At 30.4% G+C, this 8,796-nt stretch overlaps 1 pseudogene; it reads right to left on the reverse strand.

Annotated features, from left to right (window-relative positions):
* Positions 1-1,250: 1,250 nt before the first annotated feature.
* LOC129975343 (uncharacterized) lies at positions 1,251-4,733 on the reverse strand (annotated as a pseudogene).
* Between the last annotated feature and the right edge of the window lie 4,063 nt (positions 4,734-8,796).

Consider the following 8,796-nt stretch of genomic DNA (forward strand, 5'->3'; position numbering starts at 1 on the left):
AAAAAAATATTATTGATATAATTTAATAATCTTTACAACTGCTGAATATTCTAAAAATGATTAAAGTTTTTTTAATTACATTTTACCTTTATCACTATTGTAATTCATCCATTTAAAACATGTAATAACTTGGAAAAATGAATCAAGAAATCAATTTCACTTCCTTCAATCTTCATTTCATCTCATGATTAAACTAATATCTCCAGTAATAATTACATTGAGTATGTGATTATATCTGCTTGTCTGTAGGTTTGAGTTGGCAGTCTGTAGGTCATACCGTCTGATTTTTGTATTATTAGTATTCTCAAGTTTTATTAGATTATTACTAATAACAAAGTTACGGTTTTCATATTTTGAACATCCATGAGTAAGAAAAAAATGATAATCCCTATTAAGATTATTCCAGATTAATCCGTTCGCAGTTTTGGAGAATAATTCGATTCAGACAAGTTAAGAGGTAAGTGAATGATCAATGACGAAGATGAATAAAACAGTGGCACCTAGATGAACGAATATAATTCGCTCACGAAAGTTACATGTAATGCGAAACACTCCTTAATCGAAACAACTTTTCCCACAAGAGTCCATGTAAAATACTGGAATCGCTCCCGTCCGAAAAAAATACTTAAAACAAGTTTATAACAATGTAATTCATTATTTATCATGCATAGCATTCTTACAAGAAAATTTTCTAAAGACATATGTCTTCAGTCACTTAAAAATTTGAAGGAAATGAGATACAGCATTACCGTTAAAATGAATTCGTAGAACGCATAGTCATTGACTTGCCAAGGTGATGTTTCTCAATATACTATGCAATAATTTTCCATATTTTCAGAATATCTTTTCTTCACTGAAAATTTGCTGTTCTGTTACATCTATTTTTCCTTCTTCTCTTGACCAAATATATCTTGCATTTGATGCAGAATGCAGCTCCATCAGCTCATCGAAAGTTCTAGCCATGCTCTTCTGCCAGCTCATCGACGTCTCTGCTATTCGCTTCTAGCCATATATAATCTTGGATCATCGATTAAGGTTCCACATACACTACCTCAAACACCTTGCATTCGACTTCGACACCGCTATTCGTTCAAAATATTTTCCTGGGAAATGTTTTCTTAAAGCAAGCACTCAACACAGTCAGATGTGTCATTCCATCACGTGATGTCATAGTGTATTCTTCTGCATTTCATTACTTCTCGCCTTTTGCATTTGACACAGAATGCAGATCCATAAGCTCATCGATAGTTCTAGCTATGTTCTTCTTCCACCAGTTCATCGACATCTCTGCTATCCACCTCCAGCCACATAATATTGGGCAAAGAAACAATGTCGTCGATGAAGGAAGGCTGCATAGACACTGTCTTAAACCACTAGGATTTGCAATCGACATCGCTATCCGGTCAAAACATTTTCCTTCCAGATATAAAGGTTCTCTTCAAACAAATATTCAATGTAGTCTGATACAAGTTATTCCAGCTCATGACGTCACAGCACATCTCTCATTAACCTAGTCATGCTTTTACATTTTGTTTTGTTCCTTATGTTCAGTATTCGTTAAACGAGTATAGATAATAATTAATTTTCATTTTGGAAGCTTGCGTTTCATCCCGAACAGAAGTGTTCATCGAAGCGAAATTTCACATTCAGTTTCTGCCCATGTACTAGCCAAAATGTTATGCTTCTTTAGAGAGCCATATTTCTTTATGTACAACTATAAAGTGATAACTTTGGATTTAGATTTGATGAACAGGAAAATAATTAACGGCATAATCATAGTGCTTGGGACATCATTGTAAAGGATATAAAGGAGCATCTATTGTAAAACATATTTGATTTTGAAAAAAACAAACAAAAAAAATATCATACTTTTATCATTACCAAAAAATTAAATCACCTTTTGTACGATTACAAATAAAATTCAGGCTTCTTTTAAATTTAACAAATTAAAAGTTAATTTGGAATGATACATCTATTTCTGATTATGTATTGGCATTGAGAAAGATCCATAGAAACAAATTAAGAAAGATTTGAAGCATTAAAAAAAAAACAGCTCTGTAGTTGAATTTTTTTTAAAAGAGTAATTTTTGAAGTTAGTGCGAGACTAAATGCTGAATTACCTTAAAATTTAACAATATTTATTAAATGATTTGTACAGACGCAGATACAGTAAAAAGTGTTTTTGCTTGTTAACATATTATTACTGCAAAAATTAACAACAAAACTGTTACTAAGAATAATAAAAAAAAAATACCTTTATTATTTTACAAAATTCATTGTAACAAATTTTAATAACCATTACAACCAGTTGAATGATACAATGACATCAACACTGAAAAAGACATTGGAAGATAACAAAGGAATGAAAAAGACATTCAGAGGAAAAATTGCAGGAAAAACATTTTCAAATTTGATAAATGTACAACTTGGTTTGATTTTACAATCCTTACTATATTCATGCTTTAATTTCAACTAATACAATAACTTTTTAGCTCAAAATAAATTCGTCAATAGAAGTAGAAATTTATAACTGAATAATGGAATTTCATTGCACAGGCTTCATAATTTATCTGCAAGTTTGATAAGATAGCAATAACAGTTGTAATTTTTTTAATTCAAACTATCATGGACTTTCATACATTGAAAGCTAATGAGATCACTAAAAAACAATTTATTCCAAATTTTATAACAAAACTTACTAAAAATGAGTACAGCAATAAAAAAAGTTTTATTATGTAACAGATTTAATAGTACAATATATACAATAGACAATACATGTAAAAAATAATGCAAAAGGCACATATCATTCTGCCATTTAACGGCACCAACTCCATTAAAATATCTACAGAACTTTTGACGTATATCTTTAGCCATTCGTCCAGGATTACCTTTTCTCTTTAATAATGGAACAAAGGCTTCAGATGCATAATGCCTCCAGTCACCCCTTTGAATTTCTTTATTTTCAATTAATTCTACATCAATACTACAGGGTGGTATATAGATGTTAGAATTATTGTATATTAAAAAGTTGTGTAGAACACAACATGACAAAACTATTTTTGTAGCATTCATTGGAGTTGTTAGAATTCTCTGCTTAAAAATTTGAAATCCAGCAGCAAGAATTCCGAATGCATTTTCTGAAACCCTCCGTGCTCGAGACAAACGATAATTGAAAATCCTTTCCTTTTCATTCAAGCCTCTGCCAGGATAAGGTTTCATAATATTGAATGACAGAGGAAAAGCATCATCAGCAACAATTACATAAGGCACTTAAGTATTAGTTAATGGCAAAGTATTCGCCACTGGAATATTTAATGCATTTTTATCCAGAGCTGACTTTAATTTACATTTTCCCCATCACTTATTCTACCGTTTGTCCCTACATCTATAAAAAGAAATTTTAAATTGGCATCAACTAAAGCCATTAATACAATACTAAAGTCCCCTTTGTAATTATAATAGAGTGAGCCAGAGTTTGGAGGGGGAGAAATTTTTATATGTTTTCCATCCAGAGCACCAATGCACTGAGGAAATTGCCACATAGTGTAAAAATCGGCGTTCACAGCTTCATATTCAGTCTTTGTTGATGGCACATGCAGATGATTTGGGCTTAACACTTTCTCAAGTGCATTGCACACCAATTTAATAATGCCTAAGAAAAATCAAAAATAGAATTTGAAATATATAAATTTTATGCTGTAAAAGATAATATAGGAAAGTACAAATAAATTCAACATACCTGATATAGTGTTTAGGGTAATTCGAAATTGGAAAGATAGGGAGCTTTGTGTTTCACCTATAAAGGTAAATAAACATAAAAAACATGCTGCTAATTTGTATTATTTCATTAACACAATATAAAAATACTACATGCAACATAAAAATCGAATTTGTGGTTTATATTATCCATTATTCATTCAATATCTGAAGACACCCTCATCTTTAATAACTACAATAATAAAATTTAAATTTTTGAAAATTATTTGCAAGCATTAAAAAAAAAAAAATCAAAGATGCTATTTCAATTATATTATGTAAAGATGGAGAGAAAAAAACCATATATTTTTTGGGGAAAAAACTGGATTATGAGAGATAAAGATAAGAAAACAAATATTTGTTATTTAAATATTAAAATGCTTGTCTTTTTAATGTAAAGAGTAATGTAATAAGTGAAATAAAATCTCACCAGATGCAAGGTATCTCAGGGTCACAGCAAGTTTTTCTCCTGCAGTGATGGCTATTCTCATGTTCGTATCTCTTCCAGAAATATAAGGAGATACCAATGATAGAAGAAACTCGAATGATGCTGTGTTCATTCTTAGCCATCTTCTATAACCTTCAGCATCCTAAATTGAAAAATGCAATTCTAATTTTTAAGACTGAACTACTTTAAGATTATCCATGCACAGATTTATTAAATATAACATTATTCTTAATGATTAAATGGTTTGAACATTCAAACAATATCAATTCTGTTCATTAATACAAAATGTGCTAATAATTAAAATTCCTTAAAAGTAAATAATCAATTGACAAATCTGGAATGCATATCTTAGGTATTGCAAATAAATTAATTAAAAAATTACTCAACTAAGCAAGGACAGTGCATTTTCTAAGCAAAGATAATAATAGAGAATTCATTTTATAGCTGCATCATTCCATAAAATTATCAAACAATTTATATAAAAAATGCAAGCTAATTTTTTGCTTACCTCCAAAGCCAATTCTTTCATTAGATTTTCATAGCAGCCTTTCTATCTACGTCTAAGCAGCCATTGCCGCGACCACAACTTTCTTTTCGATTTCTCTTTTTCTTTTAGCAGTGTTCCCAGGATAATGCATAATGGCGCTGTCTCAGCAAAATCCATTTTGCACCGAGCAATTCAACAGAATCCAACAACTCAAGCAACAGAATCGAACGAGTTATGAAATGAGAAAACTGCAGATATTCACTAAGTAGAAGCAGTGAAAAAAGAGCGATAAATACACCATAAAGTACACCTTTCTTTTTAGGTTTACCAGACAGCAAATGCTCAAGTGACGTACACTTCGTCTACACTTTCGTTTACAAACGACCACGGTATTTGGCCGTGTTATAAGGCCTTAAGATGAGAATGTGCTTCTCCAGGGGGGGGGGGGGCGTAAGACCCAACGACAAAGGTTGCAATCCAGTCAGGAGGGGAAAGGTCACGTGGTATCCGAGGGGATGAAAACGAGGAGAGAGACACAGGAAGTGTACTAGACAGGTAAGGACGAGGGAAGACAAGCGAGGGTTGTGTGGTTCGGCATGAACGAAAGAGATTTGATTCATTTTTATATTTTAATCCGTTGCGGTAAGTACGTAAATAATATAATAATCTAGGATAGGATTGTTTCCTGTATTTATTTCTACACAATCAGCATGATCGAACCGGGCGATTATTAAGATTGAACTGGATATAAAAAGATCACTCAGGCCTAGACGTAGAATAGGCGGCAACCGTTGTGGGAATAGCTACGAGAAATACACGTAGGATGTCCAAGGGAGCTTTACTACCCCCATGTAAGATGAAACCTCAAAGCATATTTTTTGTGTGTGCATAAATTATAAGCATATATTAAGTATCAAAAAGGCATCTTAAATGGAGAAATCATGTGAACTGCAATCTAATTCAATTCAATTTTTGAGACAAAATATCCGAAAAAGCTAAAATAATATTAAAATCATCAAAAAATAAATTTGTCATATCCATTTTAAACATTTCTTAATTCATTTCAGTTATCCCAAGAAATGAAAACGCACTCTCTTTTTTTAAAGATTCATTTTAAGTAATATGGAAAAGATATTTAAATGGCAATTTGAAATAAAGTGAATTGAGTGAGTATGCATTTTAAGCAGACAAGCACTCAACTGATAGTAAAGGCAGGAAAATTTTAGTCAGATTACAATGTAACAGGACAAATCGCCAGTATTTTATTTGATCTGATTTCATTCTTTAAAATTTTTAGTGATTTTATACTGGTTTGACTGAAGTGGTATTAATGTTATTTCAAAATGATTTTAAAAAATACTCTTTTATTTTAAAATCATTTACCTATATCTGATGAATTTTATCCCAATTTTTAGCATTAAATATGCAGGTGAGATCTTATATTTATATATTTCTGAAAGAATAATCATAAACATCATTATAATTGCTAATTTTTAATTATTGTTAATTTTTTAATATATATTTTTCAAACTTTAAAATATGCAAATACATATTATTAAAATTTTACTTTAATCTTTACGAAAAGCTCTATTCTTAAATATTTTAAACATTCTTGAATTTATTTTGATTGTTCTAATATTATAAATTATTAAATATTATAAATATAAAAACATTAATAATTTCCTTTTCATATGCTTGGTAAATTGTGTCTGTGTATTGTAAAAAATTATGATCAAAATAAATACCTCTATAAAAGTAAAAATATTTTCGGGAATTTTAAACAACGAAATTTCATTAAACAAAAGCAAGATCCTAAAAAGGAGTTTGAAAATAAATTTAAAATTTGTATTCTATTTTTTTGTACTTGAGAATCTTGTGCATATTGATGTCTTGCATATGTAGAAAATTCTATTTTTATCGTATTTGAAAAGTTGGTCAGCTGTATCGGATCGAACTGTTCAGCATATATGTTCCTTTCAAACCATATCAAAGTACATATATTCAGAAAACTTTAAAACTAACGTTTTCTTCTTCAGAGTTAATCTCAGTGAAACTTGCGTTTTCAGAAACTTCTCGAAAAATAATACTTCATACGAAAGACTGCAAACTTGATTAGGCTGTAAAACAATTCGCAATTTTATTTTTTATAGAAATAAAAATGGAAACATAATGCTGAGCCCAAAATCAAAGGAAAAAAAAAACTTTTTTGCTCTGTATGAAATATAACGCACATCTTTATCTCGTGCTTAGGATAAAATAAAATTTATTCAAAGAAAGGAATTTTTGTAAGAAAATGTTGCTATGGTAAGCCGCGAAATTTTGATTTAATGGCAGATGCAAGTTCCCTAAAGAACCAATGCTAAATCCTCAAATCCTGTACAATTTTTTACGCTTTTTTCCTGATTTCTTGAGTCTTAAAAACTTCATACTTCAGAATGTATTGTGTAGTAAATTTAGTTCAAAAGATTCAATGTTCAGAGCTGGAGTTTTTCTCGACAGTTCTGGCATTTTATAAACACATATTTTAAAATTAATTCTTGGACAGAATCGTCACACATCATTTTAGTTTATATTTTGGTCTTTTGAACGTAATATTTCTCCATGAAACCCAAGAATAGCCTTAATTATTTAAATATTCAGCGCAAATTCCTTTAGAGCATTGCACACTTATCATAAGATGTTTTGCGGAGGATTAAATGCTCATGCTAACATGTAAGAACTATTTTTCCAACTAAACAGTAAATAGCAATCTGATCAAATTTACACTTTGACGATATATTGATTTCTATTAATTAAGTGTGAAAATATAATATTAAAGTTTCATCAGATTTATTTAGTTGAAATTAATTTCAGGAAATAAAATTTCTTAATAATTTAAAAAAATAATCTGTGTATGCTCAGTTTTCCTTCGCAACTTCTCAACATCAAATAAATTTACTGTTTTCGTGGAACTTCTCTTTTTTTTTATATATCATAAATTATTCCGACTCTTAACAGACATATTTCATAGTTTTAAACTCATTTTATTAAAATGCTGAAATTATTTCTATATAATGGATAATATAGAATAATATCAATGTTTTATTTTTATTTACAGGTAATATCGAATATATAAAGCCTGACTGTTTTGAAATTTAAATATTTCAGCTTTTGTTCACCGAAAGTGTTATATTTGTTTCAATTCAATAATTTGGAAAATTAAAAGCAAGCTGAAAATGGAGAAACACGCGACATACATTTGTGACAGTTGCAAAGAAAATGCAGATGACAGTGAAAATGAATCAAAAAATTATCGCTGGCTTGTTTCCATAAAATCCATATACCAGTGTGCTAAATGTTCAAACTACTTCAACTTAGGATTCAGAGTTACGGATAAGATATCATTGCCAGATGCATCAAAACATTCAGAACAAGAATTAGTTGTTGTTCAGTATGAAAATGAGAGTGGCGAGGAAGGTTCCAGAAAAGGAAACAGAATCCAAGAAAGCCAGGCAGTTGAATCAATGGAAAAACGGAACAAATGTGATGTTTGCCTTCGAAACTTGAAAACCAGAAAAGACCTTCAACGTCATAAGAAGCTACACGATGAGAATAATCCTTTTAGATGCAAGGTATGTCATGTACAATGTGCATCTAAAGCAGATTACAATGAACACTTAAACAAACATTCCACAGAAAGACATTATAAATGCAGTTTTTGCACTGCGGCCTTTAAATTTAAAAAGGATCTTCGTTCCCACATGAACTTACATGATGACCAGAATCCTTTCAGGTGTGAATTGTGTCAAAAAATATGTGCTACTAAACATACACTTGAATCGCACATGCCCAGTCATTCGAATGAAAGACCTTTCATGTGTAATGTATGTTCTAAGATATTTAAAACTAAAAATAACCTTGCTAGGCATATGAACGTACATAAAGAGCAGAATCCTTATCGATGTGAAGTGTGTAATACTAACTGTAGGTGTACAGCCGAACTCAAAAATCACATGATGACTCATTCTGAAGCAAGGCCTTACGAGTGTCATGTTTGCTCGTTGTCCTATAAATTAAAATTTAATCTCATTCGTCACATGAAGATGAAACATCAAAAAAATAATTT

This window comes from Argiope bruennichi, chromosome 7, assembly GCF_947563725.1.
Source record: "Argiope bruennichi chromosome 7, qqArgBrue1.1, whole genome shotgun sequence".
NCBI lineage: Eukaryota > Metazoa > Arthropoda > Arachnida > Araneae > Araneidae > Argiope > Argiope bruennichi.